The sequence below is a fragment of the Equus caballus genome, chromosome 12 (genome assembly GCF_041296265.1).
Source record: "Equus caballus isolate H_3958 breed thoroughbred chromosome 12, TB-T2T, whole genome shotgun sequence".
NCBI lineage: Eukaryota > Metazoa > Chordata > Mammalia > Perissodactyla > Equidae > Equus > Equus caballus.
The window spans coordinates 38611353-38628141 of record NC_091695.1 but is presented as its reverse complement, the minus strand read 5'-3'; the positions used below and the strand labels follow the sequence as shown (position 1 = coordinate 38628141).

At 56.0% G+C, this 16789-nt stretch overlaps 1 protein-coding gene across 3 annotated transcripts in view; it reads right to left on the bottom strand.

Moving 5' to 3' along the window:
- DAGLA (diacylglycerol lipase alpha) overlaps positions 1-10429 on the bottom strand; it is a 63221-nt gene extending 52792 nt beyond the window's left edge. The window contains exons 1-2 of one of the 3 annotated variants that reach the window (XM_070228807.1): positions 10235-10373; positions 6634-6861 (exon numbers count right to left, since the gene is read on the bottom strand). The gene's annotated coding sequence lies outside the window, so the exon portion shown is untranslated. Of the gene's footprint in view, positions 1-6633; positions 6862-10234 lie in introns of all 3 variants that reach the window. The other 2 variants (XM_023654172.2, XM_070228809.1) reach the window with 2 other exon arrangements.
- Positions 10430-16789: the final 6360 nt, after the last annotated feature.

Genomic DNA, 16789 nt, shown 5'->3' with positions numbered 1-16789 from the left:
ACTGACTCCCAGGAAGTGTTTGCTGTTGTTACATTTGTGCTGTTGTTACATTTGTACTGTCTGTCTGTTATGTGTCAGTCTCTAAGTGAGGAGCTCCCTAAGGAGCAAGTGGTAACTTTTCTCTGATTCCCAGCTCCAGGCACAAGGCTTAGCTATAGTAGGTACTTGTTAAATGTCCCTGAATGAACGGGTGGACGGGAGATGACAAGTGGCAAAGCTGTTCTCTGCTCCACAGTCTGGCCCCGTCCCAGGGAAGGTGTCCGAGGATGACCAAGTTCTTTCCAAAGGTATGAAAGTGAAACAACCTCTTGAGAAAACTTCCTTGACTTCCCAGGAGGAAAGAGACTCCAGGTGCGGCAGGTTTTCTGGCTCTGGGACGCTGGCGTTGACTCGGCCCTCCCTGTCTGCATGTCCTTGGAACCGAGGAGGATTCGCCAGGACTGGAACCTCCAGCCTCAGTTGGGGCTCTGTGGCCCCACAGGCAGGGTTCACCATGGCCGCCAGCCCAGCTCCCCTTGGAAGCACTGGCCTCCTTTTCCAGTTACCGGAGACGCTGCCCCAACCAACAGGCTCCCAAGGGCCGGAGAGGACGAAACACGGCTCTGGATTTGTCAAGGTTGCCAGTGTTCTTGGCTGTGAGGCCAAGTGTTGACCCCTACTCTCAGGATGCACAGTCTGATGCATAGGCCACCTTCCCATCGCCAAGGGGAGCTGGAGGGGCCGAGGGGCCGCCGCCTGGCACGGGAGGGTCAGACAGTCTCTGAGGAAAGACAATGGCTTCCCCCAACGGCCTCAGGAGAGGAAAAGGTGGACAAAGAAAAGGCAGCTGGATGGAAGAGGCACCAAAGGGAAGGAAACCAACACAGGAGAGGAACCAAAAGGAACCGGGGGCTGGGGCCAGCCTGGGTGGGGTGTGGGGCGGGAAAAGGGTAAGATGCCAGAGGGATGGTGGGACACTGCCAGCTCTAAGAAGTGGCCCGGAAGCCGGAGGGGAGTGGAGGAAGCCCAAGGGTCCAGCCTGCGTTGCAGGAGTGGCGCTGGGTTGCCTGGCTGCAGAGGAGCCGCTGCCTCAGAAAAGGAAGCATCCTCTCATCTTAGCATCCGCCTGGCAGACAGAGAACAGTCGAGAGAAAGCCCGATAATTAACAATAGTAGGTAACGTTTATTGAGAACCTCTGATGTTCTTGGGCATGGGCAGAACTTCCAAGGTGGTGTCTCATTTGATGCCGACAGCAGCCCAGGGAGCCATATCCCATTAGATCCCCCATCTTAGAGATGAGGAAACTGAGGCTCAGAGAGGTTAAGTGACTTGCCCAAGAAGCAGTGGACTCAGATGAAGCTCCGTCTTTAGGCTAAAGTCCGTGCTTGCAGGCCTATGCTGTGCTGAATTTGAAGAGAGAGAATGAATCAGAAGGGAGTGATCAAAGGAACAAATGGGGGCAGCATCCTGGAGACCAGGCAGTCCTGAGTAGAGGAGGTGGGGAGGTGCTCACTGGGAGCAAGCGCATTGGGGATGAGGGCCCCTGCAGCCGAGACCGGCCAGGACAGTCCCCTCGGCCGCGGGGCACTGGGCTGCCCCGAGATTCTGGAGGCTGCCACAAAACCGCAGCGGGGCAGCCATCCCACGGCAGTCCAGGAGCCTGGATGAAGGGGGAGCTGGCTAAAGGGCAGGCCCCCGGAGCCTGACGTAATCCCCGCCTGCAGAAGGCGGAAACTTGGGAAGTGAAACAAACCGTCACTGAACAGCAGCCCGGCCACGGCTTTCCAACGGCAATGCCAAGCGTGCCTCGCCCCTACCCACAGCCCGGGGCCTCTGCCCTCCTCTTCGGGGCCCGGGGGAGCCCCAGCAGCACGCGTCGAGCTGCCCAGGCCCAGCCGGGTGCTGAAACGTGCTCAGAGTGAAGCTGATGAGAAGGCAGAGGATTCCGAGCCAACGCCCTGGGAACCCTGCCACGGCGAGGCTGACAGTCTCACCGCTTTCCGGAACAGACGCAGAGTTCACCTCTTCACCAGGCTTTCCGCATATTTTGAGGGGTGAGGGGAGGTCCCAGTGGCTGCTTGGCGAGCTATGCTCCTTCCTCACCAAATGCAGCCTGAATCGACCTAGTTAGGCTGCCCAGGAGCGTGGGAGATGAGGTTGGGGGGAGCCCAGAACCCCAGGCGGACCCCTGGCACATGCACACAACCCAAGGCCCCAGAGCCGGAGGGACAGCCTCCAAGGACCCAGGCACGGGTCAGCCAACCAGGACACCAGACAGGGGCCTGGCAGCCCGTTTAGGGACCTCTTGCCCAGCTCTTGGCCAAAGAGGGTCCTCGAGCAGGTCCTCACCAGCTGGCAAGCCATGGAATTCACTAGCCCACTCGGTAGCTCAGGGAGTGGGTGCAGATGCCCTGGCCTGGGTTTACATGCCTGGCCTCAAGCACTCCTGGCCTTCAAGCCGCCTCTTGAATCTCACGCACAAGCAAATCCAACCCCTGATTAGCACAGCGTCTTTCCCATCAGCATCGCCTTTGAGCATAGGGCCAGCCAGTGAAGGAGAGAGAATAAATATCATTGCTGCTATTACACCAACGGGGCAACTGAGGCTGAGACAGGCTGCGTGACTCATCTGAAGTTGCCCAGCAGAGCCAGGGGCAAAATCTGGGCTCGGCACCCTCCACATGCCTCGCTGTCTCCCTAAAATCACCCAGCCCGAGTGAGTGGGTGCTCCTGGTCCCCAGGGCAAAGGGGGGAGGGCCGATGCACGTGAACACTCAGGCCAGACGGGCGAAAGGGGATGAGCCTGCTGGATGAATATACAGATATCTGATACACACACAGGCCCCAGGAGATGGAGAGAGATGGGAATTAGAGTGAGAATCGGACGAGGAGCCTGCACCTCAAGGCTGCTGGGGTCCAGATCCTGGCCCTGCCGTCTATGTGCTGAGGGCCTCGAGCATGTTTCTAAACCTCATCTACAAAATGGGCAATACGTCCTGCCTCTCCGCGTGGTTATGAGGATTAAGCGAGCTAACGCATGAATTAGCTCGCATGGCATCTGTGCTCACTAAGTGCGATTTTGCCTTTACTGCTAGTCTTCGATGAGGATATGGATTAGTGAGGGGAACAAGCCAGGGACATTTAGGAACACACACGCTCTCAGGGGGCACCAAGGCCGCGCCCCCTCATGCTAGACAGGACAGCCCTGGAGTTCAGTGGAGATTAAGAAAGGCGTGGTGGGAGAGATGGGCTGTGCAGGGCCTGAAGGAGAGGTAAAGCTTACAGAGGAGAGGGAAGAGTCAAACCCTGGCTCCCACCTACTTGCTGTGCGTCCTTGGGCAGGTAACTCGACCTCTCTAAGCCTCCTGTAAGACAGGGGTTGGAGGGATGGGGGAGTAGAGGCAGGACGTGCTACAAGGAGTACATGAGATCCTCCACAACAGCGGCCCCTCCACTGCAGGGGTACATTCCAAGACCCCCAGTGGATGCCTGAAACCACAGACAGTACTGAACCCTATACAGACTCTGCTTTTTCCTACACGTACACACCTATGATAAAATCTAATTCACAAACTAGGCACAGTAAGAGATGGACAACAATAACTTCTCTTCTGCATATCCCACAGCCACCATCACTGCTCGTGCACTTTGGGACCATTATTAAATAAAATAAAGGTGACTTGAACACACGCACTGCGATACCACGACAGTCGATCCGATAACCACGATGGCCACTAAGTGACTGACACGCGGGAAGCATGTATGGCGGGTGCGCCAGACAAAGGGATGATTCATGTCCCAGGCAAGGAGCTGGACGGCAAGAGATTTCATCACGCTGCTCAGGATGGCGCGCGATTTAAAACTTATGAATGGTTTCTTTCTGGAACTTTCCATTTAAAATATTTGGACTGCTGTTGACCCTCCTGTATTCTGCGCTGGGCATCCTTACTCGGCATTCACAAAATGGAAACTATTGTTACTATTACTGTTATTTTGTGGCTGAGCAAAGTCTACTGGAGACAGACACCCTGGGGCCTTCCCCGACCTCCAAACCTGAAAGCCAAGGGCAGGGCTCTGTCCCCAGGGTCGGGGCTGGAGGGGGGGGGACAGAGGTGCAGCCCCACAGAGCTCCCCCAGGCCCCCCCCACCCCCAGCCTGCCCAGCGGGAGGTGCAGGGTAGACTGTACATAATGAAGGGGCATCAATAATAAATTAACCCCAAGGAAGTCCAGGAACATCAATCATAAATTAATTAAATGGCTCCAGGAGAGCAACGACAGGCCTCTTTGGGATGAATTAGAGCGCGTCCTGCCTCACCTTACACAGCCGCGCCCACCCTCCCCGAGCCGGGCACAGGCTCTGCAGCCGGGAGCATCTCCAGGTGCAGGAACTGGTTCTTAGGAGCAGCTCCCGAAACACAGGTGAAGACAGGCCCTGTTTGCCTCCCCCAGCTCAGAGAACTCTCACACGCTGAAAGGGTTTTGATGAAACTTCCCAGAATAGTAACCTCCTGGGCTGAACTCAGGCAGGCAAAATTTCAAGGGGTAATTTGGTGAGAAAATGATCAAACGCCAGGAAGCGCGTGCTAGGCACGCTGGACGCCCCTCAGTGGGCCCTGGTGGATGAGAACGGCCTTGTGGGGATCCTGGAAGGCCTCCCACTCCTGACCGGGAACCTACCAGCGTCCAAGCAGCTGAAAGTCAAGGGTGGGGAACACACCCCAGGCTGGGACTCGGAGGCCCTGCTTGGATTCCGGGCCCACCTCTTACGGACCAAACCGACAAATCTCAGGGCTTCCGCCTCCCCTCCATCAACAATCAGGCTGGTCTCCCCCTCCTCTCCTCAGGGCGGCCACTGCCCTGGTTCAGACCCTCCACACCTGGATACTGCCCTGGCCCCCAGCTGGCCTCCCCACTCCTGTCCCCAAGAACCCCCGGGACCTGCCGCCAGACGCCTCTTCCCAGGAGGGCACCAGCCCCCACACCTTCACTCAGAACACTTCAGCGACGGTCCCTGTTTCCCACAGACCCAACTTCCAGCCCTACAGTCGTGGCTCTCGGGGACCCAGCTCCAACTCACTTTTCAACAACATTTTTCATTACCTGGCCTACACTCAAGCCAGACCACAAACCTACACTCAGCATCCCGCTTCCCCAGCCACAGCCCCCGTTGCTGCCGTTTCCTCATGAGCTGGGTGGCCCAGGTCAAAGGTCATCGCCACCCACCTCTCCCGTGACCTCCCTGGTTTGAGTCACTCTCTCCTTTGACTCTGGGGGCATCCACCTCCTGAACCTCCAGCCTCGACCTGTGTCTCCATCTCCCAGCTTCTCAACAGACTGTGAACACTTCGAGGGCAGACTCTCCACCTCACAGGCTCTGGAATGGCCAATCCATCTTCACCGGCCTCACGAACCCAACCCCTCAGCGGGTGTGCGAGAAATAACTATCCACTGACTCCGCGTGGAAACGTTCCCCAGGGGCTGAGACGTTATCTTGTGTATGATTCTGTTGACAGATTGGCAAGATTCCATCCATGCCAAGGGGAGGGTGGAGCTGACTTCTCCTTGTCAAGAAAGGGGACAGGACCTATGACATCTTGCCTGGTGCTAATGTATGCAGATCATGATGGAACCGCTTTTCTGTGGAAAAGGTTTCAATTGCCAGAGCAACAACATTCGCTGAGGGTGCTCGCTCTGTGTGCCAGGCACTGTAGGTCGTGGAATTCTTACAACCACCCTGGTTGGGGGGGGGTCCTCAGTGTCCCCAACTTATGGATGAGGAAACTGAGGTGTAGAAAGGTACCAGGATTCAAATCTGGGTCTGGATGACTCCAGTGTTGTAAGGCCCGTGGGCTATAATGCTCTCTTCTGTCACCGGGTGGACTGTGCCCAGCTGACTGCCCGGTGGGCTTGGGGAGAGCATGGAAGCAGGCATGCGGGCCTTCGAGAGGCACAGCTCCACCCTGGGCTTCCTTCTAAGGAATACTGAGCAAACAGAGGCTCCTCTCGTAAGAAGCTCAACAGGAGATGTGAAACCCCACTCCCACCCTCCCGGGGCTGAAAGGCCGCCGCCCCCCTGCTCCCCCTGTTCTCTCCTGCTTTGAGGATCCCAGCAACGCCCAGCTCCACACACCCACTGACACCAGGCCAGCCAGACACAGAAGCCCACAGGTTCCCACACCGCCAGGCGCTCCACACCCCCTCAGCCCTCACTTCCCACAGAAATGATACGGGCACACGCGGCTTCACACACGTGCCATCCCTGGGCAGCCCTGCGGCAGTAACAGCCCCACCCCTGCGCATCCCAACCCAGAGCCTGGGGAGGACTTGGGCATCCCCGCCAAACACCTTCACCCGTGGCCACAACGCTCCATGTCACCTCCGTGGAATCCTTCCTCGGTGGCCAAGAAGTCCCCATGGGTAAGGTTCCTGGGTCTCCCTCGCCTGCACACACACAGGCCCCCGTCCACCCCAGAGAAATCTGGGCCAGCCAGAGCCAGTCTCAGAGAGGAAAAAAGAAATGGAGAGAAACAGTTTTCAGGCCTGCCCGCCGGGAAGGTAACCACATCCCGCGATGTCCTGGGCTCCGCGGTTCTGAGAGATTTATCTCTCTCTGACCACACGCTCAGTGAAACTTCCCCCAGCGCTACTTACCCGGTCCACTAGAGCGTGATGCCAGGCTATTCCAGGGAGACACTGAACTCAGGTGGAGCGCTGGGCCCACAGGTGATTAAATCGAGGCCCCCTCTGGTCCCGGGGAGAGGGGCTGGGGTAGGAGTGGCTTCCACCGACAGGCTGTGCCTTCAACCGTGGCCGGCTGGCCTAGTGCTCTCAGCTCTGGTCCAGAATCCTCGGTCCAGAGATGCTCGACTCCCTGGCACCCTGAAGCAGAGCAGCCGGGCATCATGATTTATGAGGCTGCTGAGGGAGGAAAGGTTGCCAGGCGCTGACTTAAGCAACTTTCGGAGAAACGTGGACAGAGAAATGGGAAGAGGACAGAGGAGCGGGGTTGAAAACATCTCAACTCCAGGGAGCTGCCTGCCCTTGATGTCCACTCCTACGTTCCTCCCTCTGCCCCAGCTGGAATCTGCTCAAAATCAGCGTCTGTGCACGACGCCGATGAGGGGTGGTGATCTGGCTGGGCTCCCAAGCCCTGAGGACTCGGAAAAAGCCTGAGCTCTGCTTTTGGGGAACAGAGGCCACCTCCCCCTCTCGGCCTGTCCGATGTGCCCCACCTGCCCCCCAGCTCTGCTGGGCAGAATCCCAGCCACCCAAGCAGATGGCAAGGGGTGGCTGCAAAGGGCTCCTGGAACCCAAAACCATAAGGCTGAGCCTCAAATCAGAACAAACAGGAGGAGGTGTGCAGGGTGAGCTGAGGGGACGGGGCATGCTGAATATTCACAACGGGGAGGCCTGAGGCTTCCTCCTAACGCACTTGCACTTCAAAGAGCTCTGCAGGCAGAAGAGAAGTGCCAGCGACTCCCGGAGAGGCAGAGAAAGGGACTGCGGGACAGGCCTCAGGCGCGCCTCAGGCGCCCCTCGGACGACCTGGGGACCAATGGACAAGGAAGCACTGGCAATGCCAGGCAGTGTCCAGGCGACAGCCACTGGGCAGAGCGAGTCCCTTGGCACGGAAAAGTCAGCTCTCCAGCCTGGCAGGGTCGGGTCCTCCTTCTACCCACATAGCTGGACAGTGCAGCCTGGACACGGGCAAAAACTTTCTGTCTTGGGGAGCAAGCTTGTGAAATGGGTTGCTGGCTGAAGCAGACTGTCACATGGAATGATCGAGAAACGGGCCTTCCAGTGTGAAGCCTCCTAGCCATGGGGGTCTGTAATTCAGACTCTGCAGCCCATTGTCAGGAATTCGGCCCCTGGTGGCAGAAAGAAATGCAATATGCAGCTACCCTCATCTTCCTCACCTGGGAAGGCCCTTCAGATGGAAGTGGGCTCCCGCTGGGGAGAGATGTCCTGGGGAATTCGTGCCACACCTGTCTGCCCTGGGAGGACCCCTCTGAGGGTGCCCATCACCCTTTCTCCTTGCCCCATGTGTCCGAGGGCATCCCCCACCACCCCTAGCCTCCTGCCATCCAGCGTCAACCTGCCTCGCAGGACCACCCAGCCCCGCGTCCACCCTGGGGGGCCTGACCCACTTCTCTGTCCTCAGGGCACAGCCTCAAAAACGCTGACGCGGCAGTTCCCCGCCCCCATCCTCAGAACCCGGAGCCAGAGGAAATTCTCAAGAGAAAATACACACTTCCAAGTCTCCCTCCCACACAGGTACCCCAGATCTGTCAGCCACAGACACCTCCCAGACCCACCAGGACCACCAGGCAGGTCTGCAGCCCGAGCGAAGGCCATCCTCTTGCTTGGGCCACTCCTACAGGACTCCACAGCCGCTGCCGCCATGCTGGGGACCGTCCTCGGGAGACCTGGGGCCTGGTTCCAGCTCAGCAGCTGACTCACAGTGTCCACAGATCCCACTTCCCACCCCCCCCCCAGGAGCCTTTACGCTCAGGGCCTCTAATTCTCGATGACAGGCCCTCGACCTTCCGGCTGCCTTCCTCCCCTGTCACATTCCATGCCTCCATTTCCTATCACCTCCCTCTGTGGTCTCTTCACCTGACAAGAATCCCCGACCTTTGCACAGCCTTTCACTGTTGACAAAGGGTTTCCACCAAAGGGTGCCCCGTCCCCCTCTATCCTCTACAACCACCTGGTGATGCGGCTCTGACAGGTAAAGTCACCTGCTCAAGGTCACACAGCCGAGACCGGAATTCAAGTTTTCTGGCTCCAAATGCACCGGACGACACTCCAGCTTTAAGGAAGCTCAGCAGCACCTCTAAGCACCCACCTTGGCAAATGAGCTGTCACGTGCCACCCTGGTCTCCCGTACCCTCAACACTGTCTTTCCGGACTCAACCCAAGCTCACCCCATTTATTCTTCCACCCTCGAATCCGCTTACCCAGGAGATCCACAAACACCTAAAGATTTCCCCCACATCCCAAGACTTCTCCGGAGGGGTCTGTAAATTGCCCCTCTGTGGAGTGGAACACCAGGTGATGCTGAGTGAGACCCTCACCCAAAGCTTCTCAAAGGACTGGTGAGGGCAGACACAATCCAGCACACTCCCCATGGCTGCAGACTTATCTTTTCAGCATCCCCCAAATGCTCCTCTGGACCCAAAGGCTTCCAAGCATCCAAGAAGAGAGGCAACTCCCAGACACTCCAGAGGGAACCAACAACCCCAAGAACAGGCAGGGCCTGGCGACTACAGAAAGCTGGTGCACCACGCCGCTCCTGGCCTGCTGACACCGGTCAATCTCAGCCCAGCACATTCTCGTGACACATGTTCAGGGATGGTGATCACCCCTGAGAACCATCCGTCCCCCCCTCCTTGCCCAAAGCTGGGTGAATTCACGAGCCCAGGACAAAGCTGCTACCTGGACAGCTTTCTCTGTCTGGGCCACCATCAGGGTCCTCTTGAAGAAGCAACTTCTGGCGTCTCTTTTTAACACATGAAGGATGCCAACCTTCTCCCAGCCTTCTGCCCTCCTTGGTCCAGTGTACCCCATAAGCACTAAAGGTGGGCCCCACAACAGAGGCAATGCCCCTCCTCATCACCAGAATGGGAGGATGGGGCTCTACTCTTCCCCTCCACCAGGTCTCACGGCCATGGATTCTCCCCTCACAGGGCCAGGCGGCCCCTAGCACCAGGCTGTGCCAAGTCCATTTCTCACAGCCGCGCTAAGAACTCCTGCCATGCTGAGGACACCAATTCTTCAAGCCCCCCGTGCCATCACTCCAGACCGTGTCAAGGCCAGACCCCTCCAATACCCCAGCAACGGCAGCACTTTCTCACACCCATGCCAAGGACACCATGTGTCCACCGCCACCCCGAACGGGTCTAGCGCTGCGCCCATCACCTACTTGCATAGACGGCTGCACCAGCCTCATACCTGGGTGGCCACCACCACGCCAAGGTGGGGGTGAGTCTTCTGCCACCCGTGCCAGGAAAACCACATTGCCTGTGCCAGACCCACGCTACCCACGCCCGTGCCACGGGTGTCACCATCCCCACCGCGGCGCCTGGGGCTGCACGGATCTCACACCTGCCACGGGCGCGCGTGGCAGCCGCACCTCCGCCCGCGGACCCGTCGGGCCGGCCACCGCGCGCCCCGGCCCCTGCCCAGCCCCTGCCCAGCCCCCCGCGCCCGCGCCCGGAGCCCGGCCCGCCGCGCCCGCCGCCCCCCTTACCTCCCGCCCGCCGCAGGGCTCGGCCCGCCGCCGCCGCCGCCGCGACCGCCACCTCCATCCTGGGCTCCCCAAGGCCCCGATTCACTAACGCCGCTTCCGCAGGGCGCCGGCGCCGGCGTGAAGGCCGCCTCCGCCCCCCGGGGGACGCTGCGTCCTTTACGTAAACCTCACACCGCCGCCAGCGGTGACCATGGCGACGGCCGTGGGGCGGCAGCGCCCCCTGGTGCCAGGGAGGGGAGCGGCGCCGAGGCCGGAGGAGCGGAGCCTCCCGAGGGCGCGGGCCCCGCGTGGGGGCGGTGGGCGCCGGGCTACTGCCGCCGCGGGGGCTCCAGGGGCGGCCGGGAGCGGGGCAGGACCCGCCGCGCTGCGTGCGGGGAAGGGAGCGCCTGGGTCCCCCTCCTTCAGGCCCCGCGTGACCGGGTTTAGCGTGGGAGAGGCAAAAAAGCAAGGAGGATCACTGGAGAACTGGTTCATTTGGGGGGAGGAAAGAGAGGGACGGGTTGTACCTCCTCGGGGTGACCCAGCGCGCCTTGAGGGGTCAGAGTGTTTCATCATCTGTGTCCTCCCCCATCCCCCACGCCCGCAGTGCCCAGCATCGTGCCTGGCATCCAAAGGGCACTTGGTCCGTTTTGAATTCCTGGGGAAATGAAGAAAAGCGCCCCTCCTGTTCCGCTTCACACACGCCCGTTCATTCAAGCTGTAAATCATGTAACACACCTTTGCGGGGGGGCGGGGGGCACAAAGAGCAGGGGAACCCAGACTCCGCCCTCAAGGAGCTCAGTCTCCAGGGAACTAGACCTTCACGATGCAGGGTGCTTGTGGTGTAGTAGGAGCTCAGCAGAGAGGGCTGACAGCGCCGTTAGAAGGTGCACTTAAGCCAGCCTTGGGGGAGGGGGTTGGGTCTGGAGGACTGGATGATCCCCTGGATCTCAAAGGTCAGAGGCAAAAAGGGACGGTGTGTTTTTCGGAGGAGGAAAGTGCCTCTAAAATGTTTCCTGGGCCCTGTGGTCATCCCAGGGAAACAGGGCGGGCAGCAGCAGCTTGGTGCAACTGGGAGCCATGGTGCAGCCTAAGGAGCTGTGTGTAAGGGGGACTGAGGTGGGGTCTCGGCCTGAAAATTACCTGGACATTTGGGTTTCAAGTGAGCCTCTGAGTCCAGAGCAGGCTTCCCCTCTGTTGAAGCAGGTGGCAGCTACCTCTGGAAGGAGTTCTGGATTATTTGCAGTTATTTTGAAGGCAAACTCCAGCTAGGGAAGAGAAAAGAAAATGGAGAGGGGACCAACGGTAGGATGACTCAAGGGGATTCAAGAAGATGAACCCTCCCAGCCTCTGGAAGGGCAGGGATCAAGGAGGCTGTAAGGACTGACTGTAGCGGTAGCAGTTTAGGGACTTTCTTTCTAGATCACTGCAATTAATTAGACCCAAAACTTCTAAACTTAATGTCTCTTGGTTCAAAGTTCTAGATTCCCAGAAGAAAGAATCTTATTGGTCCAGCTTGGGCCATGGTCAACCACAGTAGCTACATTCCACCCTGTCGCTGCCATGTGCATGCAAATTCACACACACACACACACACACACACACACACACACACACATCCTCCTTCCATTCATCCAAAGTTGTGCTCACCAGACAAGTTCCAATATTCCGTGGTCGGCCACCTTCAGACCTGATGTCATGCTCCAGATCCAAGTCGAGCATCTTCAAGGTGATGTCCACACTTCTCCTCAAGTTCTATGGTGATGGCATCTGGGGACTTAAACAACTGAATTAAAGGGTATATTTAACCCCCTAACAACGTGTCCTTTGTACTTTTTTTATTTTTTAGGAAGATTAGCCCTGAGCTAACATCTGCTGCCAATCCTCCTCTTTTTTTGCTGAGGAAGATTGGCCCTCAGCTAGCATCCGTGCCCATCTTCCTCTACTTTATATGTGGGACACCTGCCACAGCATGGCTTGATAAGCGGTGCATAGGTCCACACCCGGGATCCAAACCAGCGAACCCCAGGGCGCCAAAGCAGAGCATGTGAACTTAACCGCTGTACCACGGGCCGGCCCCATGTCCTTTGTACTTTTGCTACTCAAAGGGCAGCATTGGCTGCACCATCCGGGAGCTTATTAGAAATGCAGAATCCCAGACCCAACAATCTCAGCAGGTTAACAAGATCCCCGAGATTTGAAAGCACATTAAAGTTTGAGAAGCACTGCTATTATAAATACTGAAAGAAAGGAAGAGGAAAGATATGGAAAACGTTTTTATTTATTTTTCATTTTTTTTTTTTGAGGAAGATTAGCCTTGAGCTAACTGCTGCCAATCCTCCTCTTTTTGCTGAGGAAGACTGGCCCTGAGCTAACATCCATGCCCATCTTCCTCTACTTTATATGTGGGATGCCTACCACAGCATGGCGTGCCAGCGGTGCCATGTCTGCACCCAGGATCTGAACCAGTGAACCCCGGGCTGCCAAAGTGGAATGTGCACACTTAACCGCTGCACCACTGAGCCGGCCCCTGAAAAATGTTTTTTAATTGTCATCACTCCTATTGAAAAAGAAAAGAGGGGAGGGGTCATTTCATCTTCAGCAACTCTAGTAACCAAGAAGAAAACACAGGTGGAGGCTGCAGTCTTTATTTTTGCAACTGACTGCAAACTCCTAAAACGTATTTATGATTTCCTGCCTCCGATTCCTTATTCCGCGTTCCACTTGCCTCCTGCCTGCATCTCATTCCGTCACGATTTTTTGCCTGGTGGCCTGACCTGAGTCTTTATCCTTGAGGGCCTGATCCTGGCTGTAAAGCTTCACAGCAGGCTTGCATCTAAACTTACTACTGGGCACGATGATGTAGGGGGTCCTCCATGGGGACCCTGTGTGTGTGTGTGTGTGTGTGTGTGTGTGTGTGATGAAGATCCCCAAATGGCCAGGTGGCAGTCTCGGTTTCTAATTCAGTGCAACCATTATTGTGTCTCCTGTTGGAAACATCCCTCCTTTCAGTTCCAAAACCACCAGACCCTGAAATCCCGGAGTTGCCTGAACCGGAAGCAGACAGCAGACATTTTGATGATGGTGAGGGTCACCATTCGCCCCTTGTTCCAAGATCCTTTGGAAGAAAGGTACCATAACAGGGGTCTGGTTCAGAGCACATGTTCCCTGGGGGCCTGACCTGGTCCAGCTGCCAGGCTGCATCCTCTCCCCTCTATGCTCTGCTTGCCCTGCCCTCTGAGTGCCTTCAGGCCCGATTCCGACAGAGTTTGGCCAGGTGTCTTTGCAGACAGCCACCAGCGTTGTGGGCAGACTGGAGCTGGGGAGGAGGACAGGAGTGAGGGCACCAGAATGGGCGACAAGCCATAGACTGGTCCTGCTCCAGCTGCCCGGCTGTGCTCCCTCAGTTCGGTGCCAAATTCCCACACTGGCCTCAGTTTCCCTCTGGGTCCCAGTGGGGATAATAACATAGCTCCTCCTCCCAGGGGGGCTGTGTGGATTAACTAATTAATGAGCGTGACATCGTCTGCTTCCACAAAGGGGCTGATTAAATGCTGAGTGTTGTTATTAGAGCGATGGAGGGTGTGTGACAGGCAGAGTCGACTGGAGACAGATCTGCTCCCCTCGCCTCCTCCCCACCCCCTTCCTCCGTCTGCCCCACACTCTGCAAGCTGAACATCTTGCAAGACGAAACCAAGATGATTTTTGGCACCCCCAAAGACAGTGTATAACTTTTGCGCATTTCCCCTGTACTGGAATGTGAGTCACAGCCGAGCTTCGGAGCGTAATCTGTCTCCGACAGCTGGCACAGCTGTGCCCTGGCCCAGACTCTCGGCTTCCAGCAGCTGCAGAACGAGATGGCTTGGCCAGTGATTGCTTCAGGATAGAGGTGCCTGCAGAAAGACAACTGCAGAATTCCTGGGCTGGGCACCAACCCCCTCATGACATTGCCCAGTGGTCCCAGGGACTGAGTGACCACCTTGCCTCACAGCCTGAGGGAGGGAGAGCCAGCATGGCCCTCTGGCTTAAGGTTGGGGGAATTCAAAGCATGCAGGATTTTAAAGTATAAAGTATCTGCTCATGGCCCTGGGAGATCTGATGACTATATTTTAGCTTGGATGCAGGAGATAGGATGACAAATGAAATCACAGCTCTGGGACATGGTGCCTTTAGCCAAGCTTGTTCCCAGATGCAAAAGCCCAGAGACCCCTGAGTGGAATAGTGAATGTGACTTTCCCAGTAGCCGATGTGGGATTGTTGTCCACCGCCAGGTGCTAGGTCCCCCATCCCTGAGTGTTGTAGGGTGCCAGCTCCCACCCTGAGTCCTGGTACCCGTGACGGGGTGGGTGGGAAGGAATGGCTCAGTCCTGCCACCAGGTAAATAAGTCTGCATCTGACAACCAAGGGGAATGTTGTTTACCCAAATAGCACAAACTCAGCCTGCCTGGGGAGGTGGGAGCAAAGCTCTGGAGGCTGAGCTGTCAGACTCCCACAGGGAGAGAAATTAGCCAGTTGCGAGGTCTAGGAAATGCATGTGAATTGGGGTTTGGGGTGCCTGGAGTCAGCTCTGGATCATTCTGGGCATCTCCTAGTGGGATTTCAGCCCTTCTTCCCTCTGAAAACTGTTGCTCTCCCTGCCTTCTTGTCCCTCCTGCTGCAAGATACAGGAGTGGGTCACAGAGCAAATAGCCTGGAAGTGGGAGCTGGACCACCCAGAGATCAGCCACCACTGGGACGTGCTCAGGTCCTGTGCAAGAGGCAAGTTGTTCCCTCCCACCAGAGGGGAGCCTACAAGCCCATACCTTTTACCTGAGTAAACACAATTTGCAGTCAGGGTCTCAACAAATCTATGTGATAAAGGGGATGGTGATGGAGGAGATGCTGGAGGAGGTGACAGTGATGGTTGTTTGGGTGGTCATGATGATAGAGAGGGGAGAAAGGACTGATGGCTTCCAAGGGGAAGTTTTGGGAGGTTTTTCCATTCCTGCCTTATCCTCCATTCACTGTAGCATCACCAACACTTTCGCTGTAATGCCCAAAGGATTAGGGGATCCTTGCATCTCATTAAACCAGCCTATTTGTAAGTGTCTGCTCTCTGATGGGCATTGTAGTAACTAGTTTTTCTCCTTGGGGCGATGGGGAGTTGCGGGAGTGTAAACACAGATGTCTCAGGGGAAAGCCTGCGTGCTTACTGACTAGCGTGATTCATCTGCGCTTTCTGGACACCAGTAACAAGAGCAGAGAGTCTGTCCTCTTGAGGGTGTTCATCCATCCACCCATTCACCCACCCAATCATACTCCCACCTGGCTCTTCACCCACCTGTCCATCCACTCACCCATCCCTCCACCCAGTCTGTCCATTACCCAACTACCTAGTCATCCACTCCTTCATCAATCCACCCTCTCCTCTATCCACTCACCCACCCATCAACACATCCATCCATCCATGCAGCCAGCCAGCCAGCCAGCCAGCCATCTATCTGCCCACTCATCCACACATTCATCCATCCAAGCACTCATCCACACATCCACACATCCATCCATCCTTCCACTCATCCACACATCCAGCCATCCTTCCACTCATCCACACATCCAGCCATCCAGCCGTCCATCCATCCAGCCATCTGCCCACCCACTTATCCACTCATCCACACATCCAGCCATCCTTCCACTCATCCACACATCCAGCCATCCAGCCGTCCATCCATCCAGCCATCTGTCCACCCACTTATCCACTCATCCACACATCCAGCCATCTATCCATCCACCTATCACTTCAATCATGTCCTATTGATTCCTCCTCCTGAATATCTTTAAAACTATCCACTTGTATCCATTTCCGCTGGTATCACCCAAGTCCAGGTCACCTTTGTCTCTCTTCAAGGCAACTGCAACGGGTTCCTAACTGCTCTCACTTCTCATCTGCTTTCCACTCCACAGATAGTGTGACCTTTTATAAATGAATATCAGATTACATTGTGTCACTCCTTAAAACCCTGCTGTGGTTTCTCATTCCTCTTAAAATACAGACTCCAATCTTTTTAGGTATGACATATATAGTAAAGCATACAGCTTGGTGAATTGCCACATATGTATATACCTGTGACCACACCCAGATGAAGATACAGAACATTTCCACTTCTCTGCCCTTCTATGGTCAATACCTCCTCCCCAAAGTAACCAGTATTCGGACTTCTATGCCATAGATAGGTTTTTCCTGAACTTTCTAGTAATAGAATCATAGAGTATGTGCTCTTTTGTGCCTGCCTTCTTTTGCTCAACATTATGTCTGTGAGATTCATCTATGTTATTTTGTGTATCAGCAGTTCGTTCTTTTTTATTGCTGTGTAATATTTCATTAGATGAACATACCATGATTTGTTTGTCTATTCTGCTATTGATGGATACGTGGCCTTTTCCAGTTTGGGGCTCTAATGAACAAGGCTTCTAAGAATATTCTGGTACAAGTCTTTTGGTGAATATTGCACTTAGATCTCTTGGGTAGTATAGTAGGCAGAATAATGGTCCCCCAATGACGTCCATGTCCTATTCCCCAGAACCTTGAATAGGTTAGAT